This window comes from Euprymna scolopes, chromosome 39, assembly GCF_053919585.1.
Source record: "Euprymna scolopes isolate OS-2025 chromosome 39, ASM5391958v1, whole genome shotgun sequence".
NCBI lineage: Eukaryota > Metazoa > Mollusca > Cephalopoda > Sepiida > Sepiolidae > Euprymna > Euprymna scolopes.
In genome coordinates this window covers 27,214,106-27,229,729 of record NC_136520.1, presented here as the reverse complement: position 1 = coordinate 27,229,729, position 15,624 = coordinate 27,214,106, and positions in this window count along the sequence as shown.

Here is a 15,624-nt window from a genome sequence, read left to right as displayed (position 1 = left end):
TGATCTGTTCACCAAGTAAACTAGATTCCCAACTGGATAAGATCAGGGAAATGTTCATTGTTCATTAGCTTTACGAAAATACACTATAATATAAACAGACAGAAAAATAAAACAAATACCTCACTATTAAACAGACACCTTTCATTCCCATCCACACTAAAAATACAAAAATCTGCGACACTCTTAATAGACTTGGTTTTCACTTGATACAAACAACTTCCACAACAATAAAACAGACATTAAAAACTACCAAGCACTCTCCAAAAACCCTCACATCCGACACGGTATATATTCCACCTCATGTAACAATTGCCAACAAGCATACATAGGTGAGACACAGCGTAAATTGAAACTAACACTTTACGAACACAGAAGAGATATAAGGAATGGTAACGCCCTAAATGCACTTTTTGCTATTGTGCAGAACACGATCATTCATTTAATTTAGATCATGCGAAAATTATAAAATACGTGATAGATAGAGCTAAAAGAAGACTTTTAGAGTCAGCACTAATATTAAACACTAATACTATTACGCAAAGAAAGGGCTTCTACCATATAGCCCCTAGTATAGGGAAAATAATAATCAAAGAACAAAATATCAAAACAGATCCTGGTTAACAGTTTTTCCTTAATCCTTAAATAATTCAACAAAATGAATAAGTTTAGAGAAAAAAAAAGTGTACATATTTATTTAACGTATTTTTAAAAGTGTATATATAGACATTGAACAACCCAACCTTCCCATACACACACATAGTTTTCTTCCTGATATGGGTAAGATTCTAACACTGTTTCTTTTTCATTCTCATATGGTCTATGGTCGTTTTCTTTTTTTTTTTGCATTTTTCCTTTTAATATCCTGAAGATGTCTTCTACAATAGGGACGAAACGTTAATCATTTCATAAATTCATTCGGTTTTTCTTTTTTCAAAACAACATAACGTCAACCATCGCTGGTATTTTTATTTTATTTTTATTCATATGTATGTATGTATATGTATATGTATGTATATATACATGTATATATATATGTATATATATGTATGTATATATATGTATGTATATATATATATATATATATTACCAAAAAACATCCGTTTATTACAATAGAAAGATGCGAGCACGAAAAGTAAAGTTTAAAAGTTAAGATTAAACATAGAAAAGTTAAGCATAAACATAGAACATAGACTAGTTGTTAAAACTGTAAAAAAAGGACAAGATATTTTAGTAAAAATTATAATACATTTATAGCTTAAAATATTGCAGCATTAACAATTGATTATATAATGTTATAAATTGAATTTTTTAAAAATCTTAATTTTATACTTTAGTCTTTTACTTTTCCATGTTTAAGCTTAACCATATTACTTTCATGCTCACATTTTTCTATTGTAATCCATGATTTTTCCAGACTTCCATTCAATTCACTTGTTTGTTTAATTTCTGTCTGATTTTCCCCCATAAACATAAACACATATGTAATAACAATGTATAGTACTCGTCTGCTTTCGATAAAATCCTCCCAATTATCTCCCTTTCATTCTTTCATTCTCTCTGTTTCACTTGTTACTTCTCTTTCCGCGACAGCAGTGAATTAGTAGCAATTAGTGGTAACCAGTCATAAAAATCGGCGCTCACCTCCTTACATATTTTTACTATTTTGCACAGCAGTAAATTCATAATAACTTTTGTTTACTGAACGAAAATTGATCTATAAACTGTAATAATTGTTTGAAATTTGGTTGAAAAATGAGTGAGCGGTGAAGCTTTAAAGCAGTTCTAAATGATTAAAACTGCCACTTAAGCATATCATTCAAACACTACAGTATTTGAATGATATAGTATATATAGGCGCTCATAGTTTTTTGTGGAAATAACACGTACCAACTAATCGTTCTTTCTCCTTTTCTTTTTGTTTTATTCCGGCTGTATGCGTGTGGACGAATAGCAGCATTTGGGGTTTTACAATATTCTTTTTTGTTGTTTTTTTTCAGTATGCATTATAAATACAGTTTAACACAATCCATCTCCCACTGGGGAATGATAACAACTACCTCTTAGCATTGATCAGCTCTTTCTTTCATTCTGTTTTCCTAATTCTTTCGCGGACGCGTGTGTTTGAGAGAAAAAAAGAAAATTTTCTCAACTTATTCTCAATGTGTCACTGACGACTTCCTTTCTGACAAAATATCATGGCACGTACTTTTCATTCTAATCTATTCGCTTCTAATGGAAGTTTCCACTACCCTAATCTTCATACTCTAACCTTATGTGGTAACGACCGTTGTTAACCTTATGTTAACACAACGACATCTGAATATTCCTACACAAATTTTTAACAAAAACAGAAGAATTCAACTAGAACAAGATGATGTTTCCGGATCAGTAACCATTGAGCTCTGTCCAGTAGATAGATTAATCGACCAGTTATTGTTGGTTGAGAAATAATGGACAAAGCCGTAAATCACGCTGACATTCTTGGAGAATTCTGTATTTTATAGATTTTCTGTCAGCGAAATGGAATGTTTGGCGTTTCCGCTTGTGTCTTGTCTACTTTGCAATGCTATGCAAGAAATCTTGAAAACCAGCGTCGCTTACGATACGAATAAATTATGCCAGTCATCCATTCCAACCAGTTTAGAAACCATCCTGTTCTGTTTGGAAAAAAATAACTTTTTATTTTTTTTATTTTTTGAAACGAGGCTTAATAATTTGCATTATTTGGATTATTCGAACTACGGTTCTCCCCTTCAGTGTTATTTTCACAACGTTTCGACCGATGTAACCTCAGACAAGTGTACTTTATCGAATTCAATGTTTTTGTCGAACTTAAGAATCTGTGCAGAATTCCAAACATAACATTTTATTTAATCCACAAATATGTTCTTGTTCCGTCAACCATGACTGCCTAAAAAGTCTAAGGTAATTTGTAATTGTTTGAACGTTCAATTTCCAGAAGAATGTTATTTACAAATGAATTTTACCTAAGACATTATCCGTTACGACATGGGTTCTTGTGGACTGCTACTCAGCCATGGCTGACAGAACGAGACATGCTATTCCCGTAGATTGAAATGACGAGTTTCGTTCGGAATTCCGTTCGGATTCCTTAAAAAAATAATATATAGACACGATCAAATGGAAATTATGCAAATAACTACATCTTGAACATCCAGACAAAGCATCATCAGTACTTGAAAACGGAAGTCACAAAATCGTATGAAACATGAATATATAATCAGATAAACCCATCCAAGCAAGAAGACCTGATATGATAATAGTAAACAAAAAATGAAAGTTTTGCCAGATGCTAGATTTTGCCGTTCCAGCAGCCCACAGAGAGAAACCCAAAGAGACAGAGAAACGAGCAAATACACGAAACTGGCCAGAGATTTGAAAGAAATGAGGAAAATGAAGAAATTAAAGATAATGCCAATAATTGTGAGGGCACTAGAGAAAATACTGAAAAACTTTGAAAAAGAACCGGGAGAAATTGGAATAAGATCAATGGTTGAGAGGATACAACGGATAACAATAATGAAAACGGCTGAAATATTAATGGAAACTCTTGAATGCAGAGACTCATGAGTTACAGGTGCAAGCTGGGCACATATAAACTGCTACAGATGTAAAACACAAAGAAATATTTCAAGGAATCATGAAAACTGAAATTGTATAATTGTAAGTTAACCCACCTCCTGCACCCCGCCTTTCGTGCCTCCCTGTTTAGATTCACCATGAAGTGACGCCGCAGCAAACAAGTGAGGAGGGCCAAGGAGGATGAAAAGACCGAGAAAAGTAAGCATTAACCAGATCTCCACTGGGTGAATTCGAAGTGAACTGGGACTTTGGGAGGCTTATTGCCACCTAAATTCAAGAGGCGCTACCCATAAGAAACCAATGGTAAACGGATATTGCGATAACGCGAACTAACTTGCAAAGGTTACCGAAAGAGGTGGTGAGCACTGATAATATTGTTGTTACTCAGACTCCAAGAAACACCACAGGTGGTTCTCAGTGAACCTGTGTGAAAACTTCTGATAAGTGAACAATAATAATTCCATTCTGATGATCTGACTTATGAAAAAGTGTGCACTAGTGGGGATGAAAAAGGCTAAACTAAAGACATCATATTGTATCGAATAAACTAAAGACATCAGATTGTATCGATCTGACCAATCAAAAGAAGACGATGTTACTCGGTGAATATGAGACTTAGAAATATCTAGTTCTGGAAGCAGATTATCAAATCTACAGAAATGAGAGAGAATGTCAAGTGCAAGGCAACTATAAGAAACAAAACTGTGTAGTAAAAATCTAAATCTGGGCAGTGCTGCTATGATATTCTGGATCATTCATAGGTTGCACTAAAGAAGAAAAACTCCTTGATCAGAGGAATACGAAGCTAATGACAATGCACAACGCATTACACTGACTGACTCTATGTGTAAAGCAACGAAGGAGAAAGGGAATTAATATATGAAAGATTGTGTAAAAGTCACAAAAAAGACTTGGAAAAGTACATAAGTCAGAACACAAAAAGATTTATCACCGCAGCGAGCGACACCACCAAGAACAATAATACAGGATACGATGAAACCAGAAACAAAAGACAAGTGGGAAAAATAGTTAAATCGATGATTAATGAGAATAACAAAAGACGAGAATCACGAAAACCAGCTGAAGCAACAATCCCAAAGAATATGAGAACAAGTGAAGCATGAATAGTCTCCTGTGAGTGCACAGTGAACGAGGAATAAACATGATTAAGTGCAGTATTTGTCCCCACCTCAATTTAGCTCCAAAAGTCCCCAACGCTTTAACATATTTAAATTTGAGTTTAGCACCGTGCAAAACTGCTAAATAGATATACATACAAAATTTTTGGCAAATTTGGTAAAATAGTCTTCAAAATGGAGTGTTTTTATTAAATCTAAAAGAGCCCTCGGGGCCCTCCACGGAGTTATCGCGCAGTATAGACAAACAAAATTATATAGAAATCAGTTAGTTACAATCTTTCAAAAGGTTTTATAAAAATCCAAGGCATCAATTTTTTAATAAGCACAAAAGTGTCAATTTTAGCCATTTTAACCCGAAAGTTACCCCTAAGGGTGCAACTGGAGTTTTCCCGGAAAATCAGTTTTGTTACTTTTTTTACTCCTATCATGTTTAATGTTGTGCAAAATTTTCAAAACATTCCAAAGCGTAGTTATTGAGAAAAGTGCGGACAGATGAACGGGCGAATAGACGAACAGACAAGGGTGAATTTATAGGTCCACCCTCGGAGGACCAAAAAAAGCGTAGGAGAAATCGAAATCGACGGGAAAACTGAAACTATGCAACTGACGTTAATGCATAAAACGGCTGAAATTTTAAAGAAAACACTTGAATACGAAAACTAAACCACATTGACGACAACCGCTAACTGGATATATAGAAACTGCAACAGAACAGAAAAAGATGCAAACAAAAATTTGAAAAGTACAAAATTGTAAATGGACTACCTCCTCCTTAAAACACCTGTATAGTCAGTATTGATTGGGACCACACCAAATAGTCATGAAGAGTCAAGGAGGATGCAAAGACTAATGAGATAAGCACTAACCATACCTCCACTAGATGGGTGCAAAGAGGACTCGGACCTTGAAAAGGTTAGTTGCTACCCAAATTCAAATGACGACCAATGCTTATTGCCAACGGGAAGTTATTGGCAAGCGTTTATTGTGATATCGCTAATTTATTTGCATAAATTATCGAAAGAAGTGAAGACTATTGGAAATCTGGGGAAACCTTTTGTCACTCAGGCTCTAAGATATACCCACAGTTTTTGGCAGTTACTAATCACTGAGGATAATGCGTGTGAAAACTTCTAGTAGGTAATTAATAATAAGAAGAAGAAATAAGAAAACCTCTTAACAATAATAAATAAGTAAAGTTTCAGCTGATATCACACATAATAATAGTGAAAGGTAAAGCAGCATAAAAAGAACGAGGAAGAGCACTAACCAGACATCTACTGAAAAATGCGAAGTACTGGAACCTTGGGAAGGCTTATTGACACTCAAATCCTAGTGAAAAGCAGTAGTTGTTGCTTGCAATAAATCAATGGTAAACTACTGTTGCGATAACACAGCCATTTACAAAAATTATGAAAAAAGTGGGGAGTATTGGAAAACTGGAGAAACTTGTCACTCTGAGTCTTAGGAAAACCGCCGCTTATCATCCGTTACGAATATCTGATGATATCCTGTGAGTGAACTCCTATCGAGTATCATCATAATAATGATAATTTATATAAATAAAACAGTAACTGTATCTGTGTGTTTTCGTGTTGAAATATTTAACCGATAACTTTTAAATTATTGGTCACAAAACACTTAAATGAACACGAAATAGTAATCATACACCAATGAGTAAAATCTTTGTTTGGATGAATAACGCGCCCAAAAGCATGTCGGCAAGTTCAAAAGCAAAATGTTTGTTTCAACTTGCCGAAATATTTCTATTAGGTTTTTGCATGCGCAAATTCATTCATGGCTTAAAGTTGTTTGATTTAAAATCTTTCTTATCTATCTGTCGAGAGCTCAAACGGTAGGGAATGTGGCTGGAGCGCTAAATGTTTGGTTTCGATTTTAGTTCAAAGTCATTTTTTAAATCTTTTGAAATCACTACTATATATTAGGTACAATATAATAATCAATATTGGCTCTATAATAATTACAAAATTTTCATGAATTAAAACATATTAAAGCGTATTTTATGGCACGTTGCACCACAGCTTATTATTTTATAATTGTTGACCTCATGTTAAAAAAACAAAAAACATCCAAAGTTTAAACTACGATCAAATAATAATAATAATAATAATAATAATAATAATAATAATAATAATAATAATAAAACCTTGGACAGGTTTATCAAGCCACCAAAATCCCAGTGAAAACCAATAGTCGCAACCAACGAGAAATCTATTGTGATAATTTGCAAAGGTTATTAGAACAGGTGATGAGTACTGGAAATCTAGGGATACTTGTTATCACTCAAACTCCAGGGAACACCAAAAGTTGATTTCCAAGAGAATGCTTTAAAATGGTTTATTTGAAGACTGCTAGTGGATAATAATAATAATAATAATAATAATAATAATAATAATAATAATAATAATAATAATATTAATAATAATAATAATAATAATAATATTATTAATAATAATAATAATAATATTAATAATAATAATAATATTAATAATAATAATAATAATAATAATAATATTAATAATAATAATAATAATATTAATAATAATAATAATAATAATATTAATAATAATAATAATAATAATATTAATAATAATAATAATAATAATAATAATAATAATAATGATAATAATAATAATAATAATAATAATATTAATAATATTAATAATAATAATAATAATAATAATAATAATATTAATAATAATAATAATAATATTATTAATAATAATAATAATAATAATAATAATATTAATAATAATAATATTAATAATAATAATAATAATAATAATAATATTAATAATAATAATAATAATATTAATAATAATAATAATAATAATATTAATGATAATGATAATAATTATAATAATAATAATAATAATAATAATATTTTTGCATCGTGATTAAATGTGAAAGGAACGATTTGCTTTATTTTTATGATTATCAGATATTATTAAGATTAAGTCTTCCCTTCCTTGTTCATATATTTAAATTTCCATACATGATTATTCTTTCCTTTCTTTTTATTATAATCAGTTAGTTTTAAGATTAAGCGTCTCCATTCTTTGCTCATGAAGATTAAATTTGCATCCGGGACATTTTGAAGTCGGACACACGTACATTCACTTTTAATACATAAATGATATGCATACTATTATTTCGTTGGATTCGCATTTGAAACTAGTGGAGACTACTGGCCTGAGTATGCTGGACCCCGAAAGAAATTACAGGTGAAACATGTATGCATATATGTAGCTAATAAATTTTGTATAAATAAAGAAAATTATAGCCATGTGCGTGTGTATGTGTGTGCGTGCGCGCGCGCGTGTGTGTGTGGCGAATGCCAAGAAAGGTTAAATAACGTCAAAATGCAAGAATATAACAATGCGTCTGCAAAGCGGTGATTCTTTGTGTGATTTCGAAAAATGTGTTCTCAATCGATCTCCTTCATTTCGCTTGTCGCATGTTGTGAAAAGTTAACACGCCTCCACCTCACCCTCGTCCCCGACAGGAAGGTTCTTCTATGCATCTCCAATCGGAAACGGATATCTTTCATGAGAAGGACCTTAAACATTGAACTTTCTACTTCAGAGAATTTCTATTCGATCCGAACTCTTTGTACCTTGGCCGCACGAGACTCAAACTTCAATTACATTGCCAATCCTTCGCATTGGAAATAACTCCAGTGTAGCCATTTCGGCTAAAATCGATTTTTACTTATTTTGTTGTTCGAAATATCGAATATTTCCACACGGCAAAGTTGGGTATTGATCAATGGTAAGTTATGGTTAAGGTTAGTACTAACACACACACACAAAATCTAGATTTTGTAGCCTTAAAGAGCCGAAGAGACACAACATGGACAAAAGAAAATTTGTAATAAATTATATTTTTTTAATGTACAGAAGTAATGGTTGGCAAAAACTGTTTCCTAACCACCTTGATTGGTTATAATGGTTGATTGATTATAATTAACGCTAGGACAACAGCATATTCTTTTCATTGTTTTGACTCTCGAGTGTGTATCCGTTGATATTTTATATGCTTTTATATAAAGTGATATGGTTCTCGGTTGATTAACTGTGTCTAACTGTGTCAAATATATACTTGAGAGTCAGAACAACGAGAAAAATATTCTATTGTCATAGCCTTAGTTATAATGACTGATTTGTTATAATGATTGATTGGTTATAATGATTGATTGGTTATAATGATTGATTGGTTATAATGATTGATTGGTTATAATGATTGATTGGTTATAATGATTGATTGGTTATAATGATTGATAGTGCTATTACAACAGAATATTCTTATCATTATTTTGACTCTTGAGTATGTATCAGATACAGTTAGACACAGTTAATCAACCGAGAACCACATCACTCTATATAAAAGCATATAAGATATCAACGGATACACACTAGAGAGTCAAAACAATGAAAATAATATGCTGTTGTCATAGCCTTAATAATTACTGATTGTTTATAATAATTCGATTTGTTTCTCTGGAATCTAATAAAACCATTCGATCACAATAAAGATATGCAATGGCATACATTAAAATGGTCAATTGAGGAGTAAAAATTATGTTCTCAACTTTTTTTCCGAACCCAATGTCTAAGAAATTAAGAACGTTAATGAAACACTCGAATGTATCTCATATAGAGTTCATATGTTAGCCCTATACAGGGGACCCCTTTAATTTATCAGGACTTTGACTAGAGGAAAGTGAAACAGAGAAACAAATCGAATCATTATAAGCAATCAGTCATTATTAGGGCTATGACAACAGCATATTCTTGATATCTTATATGCTTTTATATAGAGTGATGTGATTCATTAAAGTTCTTTTCATTAGGATCTCTCTAGTGGGCATTCAAGTAGACATTCAAGTTCTGTGCACTAGGCATTCAAGTTCTATTCTGTAGGCATTCAAGTTTTCTCTAGTATTCGTTCAAGTTCTCTCTAGTTTTGAAAATAGTTTATACACTGACGAGATACAGTATCTCTACAATTATATGAATGCAACTTTGTCTCTGCGTGTGAGTTCATTCCTTATAGATTCCGAAACGGCTGAAGAGATTTTCTGTAAAATTTACAGGACTTTAGTGTATAGGTCTGGAAGTGATCTTAGTTAAGTTTTGACACAGAATAGCTCCGATAATTACCGATAATCGATAATCGAAACCGTTATTTTAATTTATCTATCATCGGTAAAACCATTTTTCCTCTGTCGTCGCTTCGCAACAATGATAGAACAAGGGACCGCAACAATTCTACTGTGGGTAAGTTTATGGCGTGTTAACATATATTTTGGTCTAAGTTACTGCATGGAGGCATTTGAAGCTTCCCCTCCCCCTCCCCGGTCGATTTCGATGAGAATAAAAATATAAGAGTGTGAAATATTCGTTGATCATTATTCAATCCCGGTCAACGTCGGGTTTCCGTGCTAGTATCGATATAACACTTACTTATGCCAACTCATTCACTATGCCAATTCATTCGCATTGTAAAAACAAGTAATTACAATATTTTACTAAAAATTATGACATATTTGGAGTATTTTTAATAAACTATAAGGCACATATCCAAACACGGGGAAGCAATTCATGCGCTAATTTTCAGCTCTTGTAATTGTAAAGTTATTTATATACAAACAAAATATTCCAGTAAAAACGAAACTTAAGCGAAAACATTAAGGACGCTTCTAACGTTTTAGCTATGCATATCTCCGTTCTAATTTTTAAGCACGTATTGTAGTGGACAGGTTGATTTTTAGAATTACAACCGTTTTAGTTTCGAAAATATTTATATTCATTAAAAGTCTGCAAAATAAAAAAAAACGAAACTTACGCGTAACCGGAAAAGGCATAATTTTTTTAAATAACGTCAACGTTTTGTTATTTTCTTTCCCATATGGAACAGCCAGAATGAGTGTCGCAGTGTACAGATTGATTTTCAGAATTTCAGTCTTTGTAGTTTGGAAGCCATTAAAATTCCCACTGATGATAGAAAATCAGAACGTAAGCAAGTGACAATCAGGGTATTCTAAGAATGTCAATATTGTATTAAAAATAGTATTTCAATGGATTCGCCAAGTTTACGATTCTAAGCCTTCTTTTTTCAAAGATTTTTTTAAATGTTTAAAAAATGAGGATGATCCAGTGTTATTAGTTAGATGATCTTTAAAACAAATGAATCTCTAGTTTTACTGAATACAAATACTGATAATTCTTACGCTCGAGAAAGTATCTCACTTTTAATACAGTACTCTTTTTTTGCAAAGAATAAAATACTCCTTCGAATAAATTACTCCTTCAAATAAATTACTCCTTCAAATACATTACTCCTTCAAATATATTATTCCTTCAAATAAATTACTCCAATTAATAAATTATTTCTTAAAATAAATTACTCCTTCAAATAAATGGCTCCTTCAAATAAAATGTTCATTCAAATAAATTACTCCTTTAAATAGATTATTCCTTCAAATAAATTATTTATTCGAATAGATTATTCTTTCAAATAACTTACTCATTCAAATGAATTACTACTTAAAAAAATTATTCCTTCAATAAAATTACTCCTACAAATAAATTACTCCTCTAAATAAATTATTACTTCAAATAAATTATTCCTTCATATAAATTACTCCTTCAAATAAATTACTACTTTCAATAAATTATTCCTTAAATAAATTATTCCTTTAAATAAATTATTCCTTCAAATAACTTACTCCTTCAAATAAATTACTACTTTGAATAAATTACACGTTCGAATAAATTACTCCTACAAATAAACTATTCTTTCAAAAAAATTACGTTTCAAATAAATTATTCCTTCAAATGAATTACTCCTTAAAATAAATTATTTCTTTAAATAAATTATTCCTTACAATAAATTATTTCATTCAAATAAATTACTCCTTCAAATAAATTACTCCTTTAAATAAATGACTCCTTCAAATAAATTATTCCTTCAAATAAATTAGTTCTTCGAATAAATTATTCCTTTAAATAAATTATTCCTTTAAATAAATTATTCCTTTAAATAAATTATTCATTTAAATAAAAGTATTCCTTCATATTAATTATTCCTTCAAATAAATTATTCCTTCAAATATATTATTCCTTTAATAAATTATTCCTTGAAATAAATTATTCATTCATAAATTTTTCCTTCAAATAAATTGCTCTTTCAAATAAAGTATACCTTCAAATAAATTACCCTTCAAATTAATTACTCCTGCAAATAAATTACTTTTTTAAATAAATTATTCCTCCAAACAAATTACTCCTTCATATAAATTATTCCTTCAAATAAATTGTTTCTTCAAATAAATTATTCTCCTAATTAATTACTCATTCAAGTAAATTACCGGTTCAAATAAATTACTCCTTCAAATTAATTATTACTTCAAATAAATTATTATTTCAAAAAATTACTCCTTTAAATAAATTATTCCTTAAAAAACGTAGAGCTAATTACACTTTTTAGGACAAAAACACATGTAGCAAAGCATAAAATGGAAGAAATCACTAGTCAGAATCAAATATTGATTTGTCAAATGTATTGCTATTTAAGTCTGACATGGGAAAATCTGACAAGATAAATTGATGTATTTGATATGAATATATATATGAGAACTTAAACAGCTCTGCAATATAAAACCTACTAACATTGACTCTCTTGTGGAAACTCTAGAAATCAACCCGTTAAATTGCAATAGCTATTTCTCCATATTGGTGAATTTAGAGGAATCATCATAAACCAACTGATAGTTGATAGTTCCGATCGCTGTAGCGTTGAACATCCACCTCCTCCTGACGCTGTATACTCTGGAGCTGTTTGTGTTCCATCGTCGGTATACCATTTTCCATCCTACTTCTTTTGCTAGCAGGCTCAGTATTACTAGTATTACCAGAATTTCTGCTCGTACTTGATTCTTCTCTAGGTCTTTTAGTTTTACGAAATACTTGTCGAGACCGAATAGTTGCTTTCCACGTATTGTTCCGGCCGCCAGGTTTCTAAGTAGTCCTTCATGTATTGCCCCCTTTATGAATTTGTCGTCTGCGTCTCGTATACTTATGTTTGGGTCGGCGTATTCGTAATCATGTACTTTGGCTAATTCGTCGAGCTTGTTGACTGGTTTAGCGTCTTTTTTTTTCTAGATCTGTTCCGGGTCCGAGGAAGTTGTAACCAGGCAGCGTCCAGTCTGTTGGTTTAGTTAGTTTCTCTTCCTCGGTTGTGCTTCCGTTCGTTGTGGTTGACATTCTGTGTATATATGAATCACCGGTCCTTATATAAGCACTATCTTTCATAGACGATTTCGCCTGCCCAATGAAATTACTACACGTCATAATCTGACTCCGCCCTGATCCTAATTAAATTGAATTGTCTATCATGGCGGAGTCAGGTAATGAAAGCCTTTCCCGATGTTTTCATGTCTGTATTTGGCATTTACATGCACATGAAGTAACACCATTGAAACGCCACTGATCTCTCAAAAACTACTTTGAAATTATCGTCAGGTTACGCAGACAACTAAACGAATGTTTTCAAGCCGTTCAGTTATTATTATAGAGCAACGTACTGAAACAGCCCTCTTATCCATCAGACCTTACTCCTCTGACTTTTTTTTATTTTTTTCATGCTCAATGAGATAATATTAGTCGGAAGCACAATGAGGTGGTGATAGCTCTTAAGCCAACATAAACGATGGAACTTGAATATACTTATCGGAAAGGGTGGCCAAGTGAATTAATCTCAGGGGATCAATTTGAGAAGGAGCAGGTTGTGTGCGGTTGCTTAAAATTGATATAAAATTATTTGAAAGAGGATTAAGTAAGTTCTTATTCTTGATTGGATTAAAATACCGTTGAGTCACATGAGGTTATCAAGAAAGTTGCATCAGCTATGAATGGAAATATTGGATTTGGTTGAAGAGGAATGGCGTGAGTTGGTTGGAAGGAAACCAATCAGCATCGTCCAATTCATGTCAGGGAGGCAGATGTATGGAGTGTTAGGCCAGGAAAAAATCTCGTCTGATGATCTATGAAACCTATTGTATACGGAGCCGGTTAGATGATTACAGCTGTCGAGGTAAGCTGCTTATATTCCTACGTTTCCTTCGTGCTACCAGATCCGGCTGTCTGGAGGTATTGGTTTCATGGTTTAAAATTCACCAAACAATGAAATTATTTTTCCTTTCTCTTTGCAAAACTTAATCCTGTTCTGCAAAACAAAAAACAAAAACAAATTCTTCTACAAAACATCTAAATCAAACATCGTGAAAAATATATAAGGATATCAAGAATTTGAAATATAAAAAGCTGTTATCAAAATAACAGGATTCTGCATTAAATAACTCGAAAAGGGTTGATATGCCGTATAAATAAAAACCAAACAACCAAATCCTTAATCACAAAGTTTTGCTAGACTATGAAGTGAATGAACTACATACACTGATCCCCCTCCCAAAGAAAGAGGAAATTACTGATTAGATTATATCATTACGAACAAAAGCTATCCGCCTACTATAAGGAGTATAATAGCATGGCAACAAAGAAGCTCACAGTATTAATGCTGGAGTCTCTCAGAGGTCCATGCTGGGCCCAACTCTCTTCCTAATCAACATTAATGATCTTCCAAATCATATTCTTACATCATTCGTAGATATTTCTGCTGATGACACTACCATCTACGATAGCACATCAAAGACCGTAAACGACCAAGTTATCTTTGATTCTCTCTCCTCTGATCTTGAGCACGTGGTACAATGAGGAAATGAGTGGCTGGTTACTTTTAATGCATCTAAAACCAAACTTTTGTCTTTACATCATCAACGGTCTGATCTCCATCTGGCATCAATTGAAATGAATGGCTCTCGTCTTGAAGAGGCTTCATGTTTTGACAACCTTCTGGGCTAGACCTTTACTCCTGATCTTAAATGGAACACATATATCAAATCCGTTACCAAAATTGCTGGAAAAATGGTGGGATGTTTCTATCGACCCAGTAGATATCTCACTGCTGATGCAATTCTCTACCTATATAAGAGCCAGGTACGTCCAAGGATTGAGTACGGTTGCCACATCTGGGCAGGAGCTGCTAGAAAAGACTTGTCCTGCCTTGATAGAGTTCTTTTCTTTTCTACGCAACCTCTTTCGCACAGAAGGGATGTTGCGAGTCTGACTCTGCTTTATCGTTATTTTCATGGCAAGTGCTCGTCTGAGCTCCAATCTATGGTCCCCCTTGCCTAACTTTTATGAGAAAACTCCTCTAGCTGAAAACACTATCAATAATTTTCCCCACTCTTTATCTGTGCTTAAATCTAAACGAAGATCCCATGAACAAAATTTCCTTCTTAGACCTGCACGCATGTGGAACTGTCTTCAAGTTCAATGTAAACAAGTTCTTGATGAGCTGTACCACTTAAGTTAACTAATTTACCGAATTTCCATTACTAAAGAATACTATATTGTCCAATTGACTACTGTACACTCTTTAACCCTTCTCCTCGAGTGGCCTCTGGGCCTTGATAAGTGGTGATGCCTATTTAAAAAAAACAGAATAGACAGTACACTACCTCTATAACCCTATATAAAATAAAAGAATATAATGCTGGAACAATGATATCGTAAGGAACGAACATATACTATACTTCATTTCAAAAATAGGTAATGTCTGATGGACTAATAGAAATATACTTAACTAACTTTCCATTAAGAATACATTTTCTGTTCCCCAAATGCGGGGGAAATGCGTGGTAGAATTGGATCATGACAACAAAACAGATACTGCAGAAACCCAACTCCACAAAAATAGTGAAGGTAACACCATGAATAAAAAAATTGTACATATAAAGGAC